Source organism: Nannospalax galili, unplaced genomic scaffold (assembly GCF_000622305.1).
Source record: "Nannospalax galili isolate Female #2095 unplaced genomic scaffold, S.galili_v1.0 scaffold741, whole genome shotgun sequence".
Taxonomy (NCBI): Eukaryota; Metazoa; Chordata; class Mammalia; order Rodentia; family Spalacidae; genus Nannospalax; species Nannospalax galili.
Window position 1 is genome coordinate 1,755,194 of NW_008346093.1, and position 16,930 is coordinate 1,772,123.

The window sequence follows — 16,930 nt, forward strand, 5'->3', positions numbered from 1 at the left end:
TGGTAATGTTTTTCACATCTACTAATTATTGTTTTTTAATCATTATTTTTTTTTTTAATTTTTTTTTTCATACAGAAGAATTCATTCCAAAGCAATTGACATTGAGACGTTTTCACATGCATTTCTAATCTCTATATACATGACTGTCACTGGTCACAGTCGCCCACCTTCTGAGCTCATTTTTAACGCTACTAACACATGTGTCTCTAATCTCTATGTATCTGATTATTACTAGTCACAGTCACTTACAAACTTGGATCCTTGCCACCTGTGTAAGGATATAAAGTCATCAGGCAGATTTCAATGGCAATGTTTATCACCTCTAGTAATAAACATGAAGTAAATTTTTATGCTTCCTCCTCAAATATAACTCATTTTTTAATTTGTTGGTTTTTTTGTGTATATCATATAGAACATTCCAAACAATCTTATTCATCTATATACCCACTTCCCAAAGGGCACCCTCCCACAGCCTCCCCCCATCAGTGGAGCCCATATACTCTGTCATCCCTGTTACTGTCCACTGTATTGTTGGTGCTCCCAGCTGTTCCCCAGTGCTTGTCCATTGCTGAATCTAGTCAGCCTATCTAGAGTTCCTTGTTTTAGGAAGATCAGCTGTTCCTCATCTAGCAGCAATCAGTTGTCAATACAAGGATAAAATTTTTATGTTTTACTAGAATGGGCTGCATCATTTCAAATCCATTTCTAGAATCAAGTGTCTTTTCCAGACAGAAAAGGTAGAAAATGCAGTGCTGCAAGGACTAAATGAAAAACGGGAGCTGGCAGAGTGGGCTGTGGTTTCCAAGCAGCTTCAGATGGATGAGATGAAACAGACCATTGCCAAGCAGGCGGAGGACCTGGAAACCATGGCTGTCCTCAGGGCTCAGATGAGATATGTCCAGGATGTGAGCTGAGTGAGGGTAGTCCTGATTAGATTTTCAAGTACAAAAGTAATGGTTCTTAACAAATACAGTGCTTATTTTATACTCTTTGTTTCTGCCAATGGATTTATTTAACTTTTAAATTGAAGCCAGGCATGGTGGTATATGCCTGTGTTCCCAGCACTTGAGAAGTGGAGGCAGGAGGATCACGAGTTCAAGACTAGTCTCAGCTACATAGCAAATTTGAGGTTGATCTAGGAGGCTACATGAAACCTTGCCTTAAAACGAAACAAAACCTTTTAAATTTAAACATGTATGAAGTATGCCAAATTTTTAAGACACAAATCAATGAATTCTATCTGTATGTTTATTTGGCAGGAAGTCTAAGTGTATTTTGTAATGTGTCTGATCAAGTCTGCTTATTTCTCTGTAGTTCTGCTTGGCTTTTTCTTGGCTCACAACTGCCTGTAGCTCCAGGGGATCTGACATCCTCTTCTGGCCTCTGTAGGCACCTGGACATAGACATAAAGATAACTAATAAAATAAATCAATAAAAGATATAAAAAATTTGACACAGGTGTGATGGCACTTATCTGTAATCTCAGAACTCAGAAGGCAAAAGGGATCTCCACAAGGTTAAAGCGAATCTGGTGAATTCCAAGCCGCCCAGGGCTACATAATGAGATCTTGTCTCACAAAAAAAAAAAAAAAGACGAAAGTTAAGAATTGGTATAAAACGTTTAGTCCACTTTATTCACTATGAAATTGTTTGATTTTGTTATAATTTGATAACAATGAAGAAATTATTTTCATGATATATTAGTTTTCTATTGTTCTGTGTGGCAAACTAATCCCACAGAATAGCAGCATAACAAACAAAAATAAGCCTCTGCTGTCTCAGTATGGTTTCTGTGCATCAGGAGCTGCTTAGCACAGGGGTCTGGCTCCAGGTCTCTCATGAGGGTGCATTCAAAACAGACTGGACAAGCCATTTCCAAGATACCTCACCTGCATGAGGCTGTCAAGAGGTTTCTGTCCCTGCTATGTGGGCCTCCTGGAAGGGCTGCTTATGACATGGAGCTGGCCTTCTCCACAGCAAGTGATAAAGAAGAGAGCAAGGCATGCCCCATAGTCCTTTGTGATCTAGTCTCAGAAGCCACCCACCATCCATCCCCTCTGTAACATCCTAGTAGTTACACAGACTGACTCTGTTGTGGGAAGGGACCACAGAAGGGCTTGAATACCGTGAGGTAAAGATTACAGGAGGCATCTTGGAGGCTGGTGACCCAACATGCATGGAAAGCTGCTCGATACATGTAAGAGTCCATGGAAAATGGATTTCAATCTGGGTTCAAATGCTGAACTGGCCATTCAACAATTAAAAAAATATTTTATTGTTTTTATTTTATATGTATGAGTATGTTGCATGCATGTGTGTAAGTACACCTGTGTTGTGAAATGCCTGTGGAGTGCAGAAGAGGGCATTGGATCCCCTGGAACTGGAGTTGCTGATGGTGGTTAGCCTCCATGTGGGTTCTAGGAACCAAACTTGGGTCATCTGCAAGAACGCTTTAGCCCCCTCAACAAATTTTTTTTCTTTTTCTTTTTGAGGCAGTCTTGCCATGTAACCCAGGCTAGCCTAAAACTCGAAATCTTCCTACCTCAGCCTCTTCAGTACTGAGATTCCTGCCACCATGCTCTGCTAACAGATTTTACTAAGATGAAGAGCTATTAATCTCATTTGTAAAATTATGACGGGCTTACATTTCCAGGACCCTTTTTAGACAGGGTCTTGCTGTGTAGCTCAGGCTGGTCCTGAACATATACATGATCCTCCTGCCTCTGCCTCCCAAGTACTGATTCCCAGGACTTCTGATAAGATGAAATAAACACCCAATGTAAGACTCCTCATACATGTCTAGAATTCAATAAATAACACCTATTTAATACTCTTTTAAATTTAGCTTAAGACGAACATTCTGGTAAACCATTTACTAAATTTTTATTCCTGAATATTTTTTTAAAGAGGCTAGAATATTTTCATGCATCACTTAAGTCATCTGTAATCAGTGCAGTTTGGAGGTTCTCCATTTTTTAAACAAAAATTTGTATGTGTAAGAGTGTTTGCCTCCATTTATGTAAGTGCACCACATGTGTGCAGTGCCTGCAAGGGCCAGATGAGAGTGTTGGATATCCTGAAACTGGAGTTACAGGCAGGTGTAAGCCACCATATGGGTACTAGGAACAGAACCTGGGTTCACCGCAAAAACAGCAAATGTTTCTGGGTTTGGTGGTACACACCTTTAATCCCAGCACTGAGGAGGCTGAGGCTGGTGAATGGGAGATCAAGGCCAGCCTTGCCTACATAGGGAGTTCCAGGCCAGCTGGGGCTACAGGGAGACAGAGCCCTATCTCTCTCTCTATAAAAAAAAAAAAGCAAATGCTTTTAACTGCTGAGCCATCTCTCCAACCCCAGTTTAGGGTTGTTGTTTAAAGTATACACATACACAACTTGACAACTTGTACCTATGGTTTGCATGTAGTTGGAAAAAAAAGAAGAAAGAAACTGTGGTTGTTGCACTGGTTTGCAGCAGCAGAAATCTATATGTCTTATTCCCAAAGCCTGTCTACAGGTGCAGCCCTGTCTCCTAACCTTAGAGACAACTGAGCTGCAGAAAATCCGTGTTCTTCTCCACAATAACTTCTTTACCCTTTTCCTCTAACAGGTGGAAGTGTACTGTTCAGATTTTTGTACTGAAAGAGCGAGAGAAGATTCATGGCTTTGCAGATGGCAATTTTGCTAAAAGAGAACAATGATTTTGAAGATGGAGGCAGGTAAGGTAAAGCAAGAGAAAGAATTGACACACAGGTCAGCTTGGACCCTAGACTAGGTGTGCTGTGGAAGTGTTTCCTCATTTGCAGGTGAGAGTCACTAACTACACTTTATTTGTTGTGTTCCATCATTTCGTTCAGCTTACAATAAAGCTTGACAGAGACTTAGAGAAACCTGGTAAGCTTCTTTGCTTTGAAATAAGCTGTAAAAATGTAACATTATGGGTCCCATTGTCTTATCTGGCTTTAAATTATCTTTTTTAAAAGAAAATAATTATGGGGTTGGAGAGTTGGCTCAGCGGTTAAGAGCACTGACTGCTCTTGTAGAGGATCTGGGTTCAATTCCCAGCATCCAGTTCCAAGGGATCCAATGCCTTCTGACCTCTGCAGGCACTGAACGACATGGGTGTACCTATACACATGCAGGCAGTAAACTCATATACATAAATATATATGTATATATAAAAATAATAAAAGAAAATACTTATCAAAATTCTGGCTTTTAACGCTGAACGTGGTGGTGCATGTCTTTAATCCCAGAACTTGGGAAGCAGAGGCAAGAGGATCTTTGTGAGTTTGAGTCCAGCCTGGTCTACATTGCAAGCTCCAGGCCAGCTGGAGCTACAGGGAGACCTTATCTCAAAAAGACAAAAAAATCTACTTTTAAAAGTTATTTTTCTATTTGGTTTTGCTTTTTCACACAAGGTCTTACCCTGTACACAGACAGACCTCAACTCACTTTGTACCACAGGCTGGCCTCACACTTGTGATCCTCCTACCTCAGCCTCTGGAGTGCTGCTGGGATTACAGGTATGTGCCACGATGTCTGGCCCAAAATTTATTTTGAGGTTTTAAAATATATTAAGTAGGGGGCTGGAGAGATGGCTCAGCTGTTAAGAGCGCTGGCTGCTCTTGCAGAGGACCTGGGTTTGATTCCTAGCGCTCACACGATGACTAACAACCATCCATAACAACAGTTTTGTGGGATCTGATGCCCAGTTCTGACCTCTGCGGGCATTGCATTACATGGGTGCACTTACATACATGTAGGCATAACAGTCATGCACATAAAGTAATAATAATAAAATATTAAAATATATAAAGTAAAAAAGATAAAGTAACACATAGAAGTATGTATACCATTCTGAATTAACTAATGTTCTTTATTTGCTTTTTCAAAGCAAATTTTAAATTTTTCTTTAAAAATTTTATTACATTTAGCTGGGAGTGATGGCACACACCTTTAATACCAGCACTCTGGGGGCAGAGGCAGGTGGATCTCTGTGAGATCAAGGCCAGCTTGGTCTACATATCAAGCGAGGGCCAGGCCAACTTGCACAAGGAGACCCTGTCTCAAAAAGATTTTAAAAAATCCTACGAGGAAGACCCTTAAAGAAAGAAAAACTATTTTATTGTATAGAATTGGTCCAAAATCAAACTACTCAAAATGCAGCACACGTTTTCCTAGAATGCCAGTCTCTTCACCTGCCAGACTCTTCATATGTTGCTCCAGTTTACTAATATCCAATCTGAATCACTCCTTCAATTCACCCTAAGCCCCTCCTTGCAGATATTTGAAGGTGTCTTAGTTTGCTTCTTTGTTGCTGTGATAGACACCATGACCAAAAGAACTCGGGGAGGAAAGGATTTATTTCCATTTACAACTCTCTTGTCATAATCTATCACTGAGGTAAGACAGGGCAGGAACTCAAGGCAGGAGAGGAACTTGGAGGCAGGAGCTCAAACAGAGACCATGGGGGATACTGCTTACTGGCTTGCTCCTCTAGCCTGTGCCCAGTCTACTTTCGCATACAACCTGCCTAAGGGTGACACCACCCACAATGGGCTGAGCCCTCCCACATCACTCAACAATTGAGAAAATGCCTCACAGGCCAATCCAATAGAGGAAATTACCCAACTGAGGGTCCCTCTTCCCAGGTGTGTCAAGTTGACAACTGAAGCTATCTAGCACAGGAAGGTTTTGCTTTGTTTTATATTGCTTTTGATGCTGGAAATTGATCCCAGATCCTCACGAAATGCTAAGCAAGTACTCTACTACTAAGTGCACAGCTGAGCCACATCAAATCCTCGTTTGCATACATTTGTTTATACAGCGTTCTTTCCTTATACATATTCCTGTCTTATTACTTGCGAATTTTTGTTCTTGGTCTTTTTAAGACAAGGTCTCCTTGTAGCCCCAGCTGGCCTGGCACTCACTATGTAGACCAGGCTGGCCTTGATCTCACAGAGATCTGCCCACCTCTGCCTCCTGAGTGCTGGGATGGGACTAAACGTATGCACCACCATGCCCAGCTTGTTACCTGTGAATTCTTACTCTACATTTATAATCCATTTCAAATTCCATCTTCATGAATTATTTCCCTCCTGAACTTTCAAAATACTTTTATTTCTCTGCTGTCTTATGTGTTTATGTGTTTAAATCTATATTGACATAGTCTATTAAATAAGCTCCCTGAAGTATACATCTTCGCCTTCTACCTGGTGTTTGATACATACTGTTAGCATTTATTGAGCATGTACTACGCCCAAGCACTGTGCTGACTTCACTTTCCCTGTATTCTTTGATTTTCAAAAACATTCATGTGGTATATGTTACTGCTTTCTTACAAAAGGCAAATTAAAACTTGACAAGGTTAAATAACCCAAGATTGCAAGGCCAGTTAGAGGCAGAATTGGAAGTAGAATTCAAGGTTATCTGACTCTGACACAGCATTTCACATAATAAATTATCATTATCATTTAATTCTGTAATAGATTCAGATTTTAATTTCCTGAGTGAAACCAATGACAGGTCTCAAAAGTGTGGTGTTGATGTATTACAGTTTTTGTTGTTGTTTTGGTCTTTTTGAGACAGGGTCTCCCTGTAGCCACTGCTGGCTTGGAACTCACTATGTAGGCCAGGCTGACCTTGATCTCACAGAGATCCTCCTGCTTCTGCCTCCTGAGTGCCTGGCACATTATGAGTTTTAATACACCAGTTACTAAGTTCTAGCACTTTACACAGTTTTAATACACTAGCTGCAAAATTCTGCACTTTATAATAAATTACCAAAAGGAAAGTATTATCCTTTACATATGAACAGAATAAAAGTCGAAGACATAACATAGCTGAAAAAAAGCTAATGGCAATGTCTCTAAGAAGATGTAGGCTTAGGATGTCATCTTAAATTTTACGGAGCAAAAAAAAAAAAGACTCTTTCACTTATTTGTAAGTGCTAGAGCTGCTCAAATACCTTCCACACACTGTCCTAGTTTCACTTGAGATACTGTGATAAAATGCTGTCAAAAAACAACTTAGGAAAGGGTTTATTTTAGCTAACAAATCCAGGTTACAGTTAATCATTGTAGGGAGCCAAGGTGGCAGGAAGCTTAAACAGTCCCATCATATCCATAGTCAAGAGAAGTGAGAAATGAATGTATATGTGCCTAGTACTCTGCTAGTTTTCTCAGTTCTTTTTTTTGAGCTTAAAAATTTCTACTTTATTTCTAATAAACACCACTTGATGCTTGACTCACAGATTTTATTTATGAAATAGGAACAGAGAATTTATTTATAAAATAAGAATAGAGTATTCTCTATTCTTACATAATTCAGTTAGTACCCAAGCCCTGGGGATGTTTCATGCACAGTGGGCGGCGTCTTCCCATATCAATTACAAGACAATTTCTCACAGACATGCCCACAGGCCAACAGGATTTACACAATCCCTCATTGAGACTCTTTTCCCACGTGATTCTACATTATGTCAAACTGACCATTAGAACTAACCATCAGGAACAAAGATGTCTCATTGGTTAAGAGTGAGGACTGCTCTTTCAGAGGACCAGAGTTCAGTTCCCAGTACCCATGTCAGGCAGCCCACACCCACCTGTAGCTCCAGTTCCAGGGAATCCAATACCCTCTTCCAGGGTCCATGGGCACCTGCACTCACAAGTACACCCACACCCACATATAAACATAATTCAAAATAAATCTTAAAAAAATTAAACTAGGGCTGGAGAGATGGCTCAGCAGTTAAGAACACTGGTTGCTCTGGCTGGGGTTTGGTTCCCAGCACCCACATAGCAGCTAAAAACAGCTGTATCTCCAGTTCCAGGAAATCTAATGCCCTCTTCTGACTTCCGTGCGCATTGCATGACATGGGTGCACTTACATACATGGAGGCAATACACTCATACATATAAAATAAAAATATTAAATAAAACATTTTTAAAAATAAAAATAAAACTAGCCAGGTATGGTGGTACACACCTTTTAATCCCAGCACTCAGGAGGCAGAGACAGGTGGATCTCTGTGAATTCCAGGCCAGTGAAGGCTACATAGTAAGATCCTGTCTTCAGAAATCAAAACCAATAATATTAAAAATAACCAACACACACCAGTTAATTAAATTGTACCAAAGGGTTTTTTGTTGTTGTTTTGTTGTTGTTGTCTTTTTGAGACAGGGTCTCCCTGTAGCCCCAGCTGGCCTGGAACTCACTCTGTAGACCAGGCTGGCCTTGAACTCACAGAGATCTGCCTGCCTCTGCCTCCTGAGTCCTGGGATTAAAGGTGTGCACCACCATACCTGGCTAGTACTACAGTTTTAGCAACATCAAGGAAACAATGTTAGCATATGTAATAAACTGATAAATCTTGGAGAATTTCTCTGAGTGTCATTTTATACTTCCTTTCTCTTTTACCACCAAAGTTCTTTTGTGGGAAAATTGTTTGAAAGCAAGCATAACAGCTAAGTGTGGTGACTCATATCTGTAATCCCAGCACTTGGGAGGCAGAGACAGGATGATTGAGCTGGGCTACAGGAAGAAGACCTTTTCTCAAAAACAAAACAAAAGTGGTCTACATGTATGAAAATGTCTTAATGAAGCCAAATGTTTTGTACAATTAATATACACTTACAAAGGGGCTAGAGAGATGGATCAATGGTATAGAGCACTTCCAGAGGACTCAAGTTCAGTTCCTAGCAGCCACATCAGGCAGCTCACAGCCACCTGTAGCTCCAGCTCCAAGTGATCTGATACCCTCTTCTGGCCTCTGCAGGTACCCAAACACATGTGGTGTACACACATACACATAAATAAAAATAATAATATATATGTATTGATTAAAAACAAAAAAAAATAAAACAAAAAAGTATACATTTAAAGAGAAGATGCAGAAGAGGTAAGCACATGGCCTGATATGAATATTAGCCTAGGGCATTTTAAGCATCAGTGTCTCAAAAAAATAAGGTAGAGTGAGATAGAGGAAGATACCAGAAGTCAACCTGTGGCCTCTACACATGCATTTACAGGTGAATGCATATATATGCACATGTATGCATATACCACACACACAAATAAGGTATAGATCAATTGAGGTAGGTGGTAGATATCCATCGTCCTCTGACCTACACACACACACACACACACACACACACACACACACACGCATGTGTGCACATACACCTACAAAAGATTCCTGCTTCAATGGTATAGTACTTGCTTAGCATGCTTAAGGCCCTGTGGTTTGATCCAAAGCATTCTAAAAAAATCCATGAAAATGCTTCTTAAATTTGCTGAATATAAACTATCTGTAATAGTCATCCATATCATTAAATTCAAGTAGTGTACTTTGAAGCAAATACGTTAAAGGACATTTTCTTCAAAAATGAAGTTTGGAGAACTGAACCAATGTCTAGGCTAAGACTCTTAAAAAGACAAAATGTTGTGCATTGGTCCAAAAAGATTGGGTAGAGATGCCAGGAGGCAGAAGCATCAGTGGCAGTTTGTATTGATGCAGGATCTACTTAAGTTAGGATCTTTTTCAAATACATTTTGTGCTTAAGCACACCCTCATGGCAGTAGAGCCTGTGGAGGAGGATGCTGTTCACAACATGATGGTCAGGAAGCAGAGAAACAGGAAGAGGCCAGAGTCAGGATACTCCTAGGATACTCCCCTGCTGCAATGACCTATTTCTTCTATATAGGTCCTACCCTCTAAAGGTTCCACAGCTTTCCCAAATAGTGCTACCACCTGGGGTTGGACATTCAGTATGTAAGACTTCTGGGGAGATACTTTATACCCAAATTATAATGGGCTTTTCTGAAGATTCAGGGGCCCTCCTCTGATTCCTGCTGAACCTCTGGTGCTTAACACTGCGCTTACCTTTTTCACCTGTCTTCCTCAACTCATCAGTATCCCAGCACAAGGCAGTACCCTGTACATCCAAGAGGGCTCATGAGGATCTGCTGAATAAATGAAATTGTTGTCTGCTTCTGAGACAGTGCATGTCCTTCCAAGAAAGCTCTCCCAAGCTCATTTAATTGCTCTTTCTTTTGTTTATATCCTTATCCATCTCTTAGTCGCTCAGAGATTTGTCTAGTACCTAAAACTGAAACTGCTTTCACAGATTTTAAAATTTTAATATCTAATTTATTATTCTTGTTTTATGTGTATGAGTGTATTGCCTGCATGTACATAAGTACACCTGTGTCGTGTAAAGCCCACACAAGTCAGAAGAGTGTTGGGAGCTATTAGTATAAGCATAGCCATCATGTACATTGAGCCGTGGCAGGCTTGCTTGTTTCACATTGACTCAAGAGTTTGTGTGCTTTGCACACCAGTACCTAATTATTCTGCCAAGTCAGGAGGAATGTGTTGATAATTTAGGGAAGATGGTTAGATGGTGGAATTCACAGCAAGTATTTGACCATTCCTTGACCCTCAGATAAAGGTGGGAAAAAACAGCTGTTGAAGCTAATTGAGCTAAGCAAACGGTGGCTGTTTCTGATGTTCTACTGTATAAAAAGGCTGAGCTAAAAAATAAACTGGGGCTGCAGTCTCTGACAGTCCTCCCAAGTATCTTTCTCTGTCTCTTGTTTTTCTTTCAATCCTCACTCTGCCTTTCAGGTGCTGTTCATCTCGGCTGGCTGGCACCGGCAGAAGAGGGTGTAGGATTCCCCAGGAACTGGAGTTGGGGACGTTGTTAGCATCTATGTGGGTTCTAGGAATTGAACCCAGGTCCTCTGCAAGTGCAGCCAGTGCTCTTAACCGCTGAACCATCTCTCCAGCCTCCCCACCCCCTTTTATGTGTATGAGTGTTTTGCCTCCGTGTAAATAGGTGTACCTCATGCATGCAATGCCTATGGAGGCCAGAAGAAGGCATTGAATAGCCTGGAACTGGAGTTAGGGGCAGTTGTAAGCCACCATGTGGGTGCTGGAAATCAAACCTCTGACCTCTGCAAGAGCAGCCAGTGCTTTTAACCACTGAGCTATCTCTCCAGCCCCTGTTCTCATAGATCTTCATTAAACTTGGGGTGTGTTTTAAATCCTGGAGTAAGAGGGAAGCAGTTACTATTTCTAGATTTCTAGATTTGTCTGTGTGCATGGACGTAACTTCCACTAATGACACAAAAGCCTATGTTATATCCCACTGGATATTGATTACAAAGTTTAACAGATGTCCACATTAACCATCAGTAACTAAAATCAAGCTTGTCAAGATGGAACTAGTGGCACATATCATTTCATGCTTATTCCCAGGAGCTGAGGATAGGAGCTGGAGGCAGCAGCAACCAAATATTCCAATTCATTCTTGCCCTAAATGTGGGGAAGTCCTGCACGACATAGAGACATTACAGATCCATGTCATGGGTTGCATCATTTGAATGTTCCTGTTTCAATTCCCCAAAGCTGTTGGTAAATATCAGATTTTCTCCTCCAAGACTTGTACTTCTAATTTGTTGTCACTCAAATATTTGGTCTCATTATTTTGTGGGAAAGAAAACATACCCATCCTAAGGAATATATCTTACAGATTTCCGGGAACTCACAAAATAGAAACCGATTGACACCCTTCCAATAATAGAGCCAATGTTTTTTAATGTTCTGTTTATATAAGTCATTGAATTGTTCATGCAGTCAGCCAGCATAGGACACCATGTGACTGAGTTCATGGACTTACATGGAAGAAACTTCACTGCTAAATTTTAAGAAACTTAAAAAATTATTTATTATTTTTTATTTTATGTGTATGCGTATATTGCCTGCATGTAGGTAAGTGCACCCATGTCGTGCAGTGCCTGCGGGAGTCAGAAGAGGCTGTCGGATCCCCTGGGACTGGAGTTGCAGACAGTTGTTAGCTGCCATGTGGGTGCTGGGATTTGAACCTGGGTCTTCTGCAAGAACAACCAGTGTTCTTAACCACTGAGCCATCTCTCCAGCCCCTAAATTTTAAGAAACTTTTAAGAGGCAGGAAAGTTCAAATGGTCAGGAAAAGTGTCTGAAGTTTGTTTGGGCTTCTTTAGGTAAATTGTTGGCTTTCTTCATCCAGTTGGATCTTTTGTGGTTAAATGTGTGTGAGTACGCTTCAGTTTTACTGCAGCCACAGTAATTACACTGAAGTTACCATATGGCTCTTTATGACTGAGCACTGTGAGTGCTCTGTTAATATCAGGACAAGTGGGGGCTGGGGATGTAACTCAGGAGTAGAGTGCTTGCCTAGCAGTAAACTCTCTGTATTTCCTATAACTGTTCAGTGTTCAGTTACCTTGTTTCTACTCTACTGCAGATACATGGCCCTGTACAATAGAAAGTTTAATGTTTAAAAAGAACAGATGTTTTTCTGAGATAAAGTAGCAGCTTTATAATCACAATAGTTATTACAAGATAAAATATTTCTACAAATCTATAATATTGCTTGTATGATCAGGACCATCATAATACATATTTTCTGTATTAAGCTCATTTAGCTTAAAATAACCTTAATATTATGATGTTTTATTAATGATAAATATGAGCAGATCCTTTAATAGAGACCAATACGTGTTTGAATTAGAAGTTTCTTTCTAAAAAGGTGAATAGAGCCAGGCATAGTGGTACACAGCACACCTATAATCCCAGCACATGGGAGACTAAGGCAGGAGGATCACCAGTTTGTGGCCATCAGGGGTACATAGAATAAATGAAATTTGCCATATTTTGTGTAAAAAAGACTATCAAGTACTAGAAAAGTCATAGAAGTAAGTAGTATCTTCACATATCCAGATCCTAAAACATTTGTTATATTTATCATAAACTCTCTGGTTAAATACACATGTATGTATATTTAAATAAAATCAAAAAAGTTAATTTAAAGGAAAATGCTTTTCAAATTATAATTATTCTCATGCCTGAATTGTTACCCTCACTCCAATTAAATAGTGATTTATATTAGAAGATTCCCCTACTCACATTCAGGAAGAAGTTGTTAATGACATTTCTGAAATAATAACAAAAATATTATTTTCTTAGAGTTTCTAGTATAAAATTATTTACCATTTTATACTAGATGAAATAGATTTATATAGCATCCCAAATAGAAGAGGAAACCAAATGGTTTCACATTTAAGTTATTGGAAAAATTCTTTTACTTTGTTTAAGTAAAAATATCTGGAGTGAGAACAAAACAAAACTCTGAAGTGAGAACATGAACGATCTTAATAAGTCTGTGACCAGATCATTAATTTGATAATTAAGAACATTACAAATGAAGGCAAGTTCATGTTTTGGGTTTGGATTTGGGGGTTTGGGGTTTTGTTTGTTCATGTTTTAGGGGATTTTCTTGTTTGTTTGTTCTGTTTTTTTTTTGGTTTCTTTTGAGACAGAGTCTCCCTGTAGCCCCAGCTGGTTTGGAACTCACTATGTAGACCACCAGGCTGGCCTCAATCACAGAGATTCGCCTCTGCCTCCCAAGTGCTGGTATCAAAGGTGTGTGCCACCACATCGGCCCTAAATGGCAAGTTCAAATTATTTAAATTATGCCTGTTGGGCAGATGTATGTATACTATCTTCACAGCAGCATTATCCACAGTAGGTAAGATAAAAAAGCAACCTGGGTGTCCATCACTAGGTGAATGGTTAAAGTACTATTTAGCCTTTAAAAAGAGGCTAAATCCTGTCACTTTTGATAACATGGATGAACATGGAGGATATGTTAAGTGAAATAAGCCGGTCATAGTCACTACATGAACTCACATGTGGAATCTGGAAAATGTGAACTAACTCATAAATGTTGGAACAGAATGGTGGTTAGTAACACACAGGGGAGGGGAAGGAAGATGTTGACCAAAGGGTTCAAACTTTCAGAAAGAATAAGCGTTAGTCATCTACTGTACAGAATGGTGACTATAGCAAATGATTTGTATATTTAAAAAACATGGCTGTGTGGTTTTAAGGGACTCGCCAGTTTAGTAAACAACTTGTAAATTCTGTGTATGTTATCTGATTTATGTAATCTTCTATCTATTGAAAAGCCTGTTCTATGTTACTAGTTAGCTATAAGTCATAGGAAGTTTGTACATGTTGTCTTCATCCCTGAATCGTTATCTACATGTGTTAATAGCTGAATCGAAAATCAGATCTTTTGTCACGGTGACAAAATATGTAACAGAACAACTGTAAAGGAAGAAAGATTTATTTTGGCTCAGCGTTTCAGTCCATCCTGGTGGGGAGGGTGTGTCGGAGCAGGGCCGCTCACACCATGGTGGCCAGGATGCAGAGAGAAAATCCCTGATTTCCTTGGGCTCCTAGCCTTTGGGGGTGGTTCTGCCCACATTTAGTGTCAGGCTCTTAGTTAATTCTCTCTGGAAACTGAGGGGAGTTCTTTACTAATCTCTTATGTGATTCTCAATCCAATCAAACTGACAATTAAAATTGACAATTATCAGCAGGGTCTGGTGGTGCACGCCTTCAGTCCTAGCACTCGGGAGGCAGCGGCTGGCGGATCTCTATGAATTGGAGGCCAGCCTGGTGAGTTCCAGGCCAGGTGGGGCTACAGGGACACTCTGTCTCAAAAACACCAAAAAAATGGACAATTATCATATTTCTGTCGGCAAACTCCTAAGTACAGTACAGTATTGTTAATTATTTGTACATTGCTGTCATACATGTCTACAACTTTTTTTTTATCATGCATGAATTGACACTGTATCTGTTGAAAGCAGCTCCCATTTTTTCTTCCTCCAATCCCTGGCAACATAATTCCTATATTCTTCCTCTGTATGCAGCCCAGGCTTGCCATGAACTCAAAAAACACTTGAAGGCTGCGGAGAAGGCTCAGCAGTAAAGGCACTTGCTACCAAGCCTGACAACCCAAGTTAAATCCCCAGGATAGAGAGAAAGGACTCTTGCAAGTTGTCCTCTGATTTACACACACACACACACACACACACACACACACAAATAAATGTAAAAACCCATATTTCTTTCTAAAAATCCTCTTGCGCCAACTTTTCAAATGTTTTGAGTGAAGATGCCACCACCACGCTCAGCATAACATTGTACTCTTTGCTTCTATGAGTTTAACTATTTAGATACTTTACATAAGTTGAGTCATGTGTTTAGTCTGACTTATTTTGGTTATTTTCATGTCTTTGAGGTTTATATGTGGTAGGATTTTTCTCTTTCTTCATACTGTATATATGACTGTGTGTGGCATGTGTGCATGTGTACATACAGGTGCAGGCACCCCTAGCCAGAGGATGATACCAAGTGTTCTGCTCTGTCATGTTCCACCTTACTCCTTGACATAGGGTCTCTTAATGAATCTGGACATAGACTGGCAGCTAGCAAGCTCCAAGAACCCTTCTGTCTCTGCCACCTGTCCCACAGCACTAGGATTATAGACCTTTGTTTACATAGGAGGTGAGGATTTGAACTCAAGTAGTTTTATCCTCTGGGTCTTCTTCTCAGATCCAAGATTTATTTTTTATATATTTATTTAATTTATATTTGTTTGTTTCTTTGTTTAAGACAGGGTCTCCCTGTAGCCCCAGCTGGCCTGGAATTCAGTATGTAGACCAAATCGGCCTCAATTACAGAGAGTCACCTGTTTGCCCAGCTCCAAGATTTATCCCTTAAAGCTAATCTTCCACTGTGTACCTAGACTACATTTTAAAAATCTATTATCTATTCATCTATTGATGGACATTTGAGTGTTTCTAGTTCATGTAAGAGTGAAACTGTCTCTTATTTTCATTTGTTTCTTTTCTTTTCTTTCTTTCTTTCTTTCTTTCTTTCTTTTTTTTTTTTTGTCTTTTTGAGACAGGGTTTCTCTGTAGCCCTAGCTGTCCTGGAACTCTCTATGTAGATCAGGCTGGCCTCGAACTCACAGAGATCCACCTGTGTCTGCCTCCTGAGTGCTGGGACTAAAGGTGTGCGCCACCAGACCCTGCTGATAATTGTCAATTTTAATTGTCAGTTTGATTGGATTGAGAATCACATAGGAGATTAGTAAAGAACTCCCCTCAGTTTCCATAGAGGATTACTGCCAATATTTTCTTCTAATAGTTTCATGGTTTCCAGTTTCACATTGAGGTCTTTGATCCATTTGGAGTTGACTTTTGTGCAAGGTGAAAGATAAGGATCTAGTTTCATTCTTCTACAGGTGGAGATCCAGTTTTGCCAGCACCATTTGTTGAAGATGCTGTCTTTCCTCCATTGTGTGTTCCTGACACCTTTGTCAAATATCAGGTGGCTGAAACTGCATGTAGTTAGGTTTGGGTCTTCAATGCTGTTCCATTGATCTATGTGTCTATTTTTGTGCCTGTACCATGCTGTTTTTATGACTATAGCTCTGTAATATAGTTTGAGATCTGGTATAGTAATCCCCCCAGCGTTGCTCTTTGTCCTCAGGGTTGCTTTGGCTATCCAGGGTCTTTTGTGCTTCCATATGAATGTAAGGATTTTTAAATTCTAATTCTGTTAAGTATGTCATGGGGATTTTGATTGGGATTGCATTGAATCTGTATATTGCTTTTGGTATGCTGGTCATTTTCACAATGTTAATTTTTCCAATCTGTGAGCATGGGAGGTCCTTCCATCTTCTGGTATATTCCTCAATCTCTCTTTAAAGATTTGAAATTTTCATTGTAGGGATCTTTGATGTCTTTGGTCAGGTTTATTCCAAGATATCTGATTTTTGTTTTTGCAGCTATTGTGCATGGTAGCATTTCCTTTTACTCTTTCTCCAATTGCTTGTTATTGGTATAAAGAAAGGCTACTGATTTTTGTAGATTAATTTTGTAACCTGCCACTTTACTAAAAATGTTGATCAGTTCTAGGAGTTTTGGGGTGGAGATTTTTGGATCCCTTAGATATAATATTATATCACCTGCAAAAAGGGGTAATTTGATCTCTTCTTTTCCAATTATTATTCCTTTAATTTCCTTCTCT

At 39.8% G+C, this 16,930-nt stretch overlaps 1 pseudogene; it reads left to right on the forward strand.

Annotated features, from left to right (window-relative positions):
- The window catches only part of LOC103741693, a 56,256-nt pseudogene that overhangs the window by 14,309 nt on the left and 25,017 nt on the right, over positions 1–16,930 (forward strand).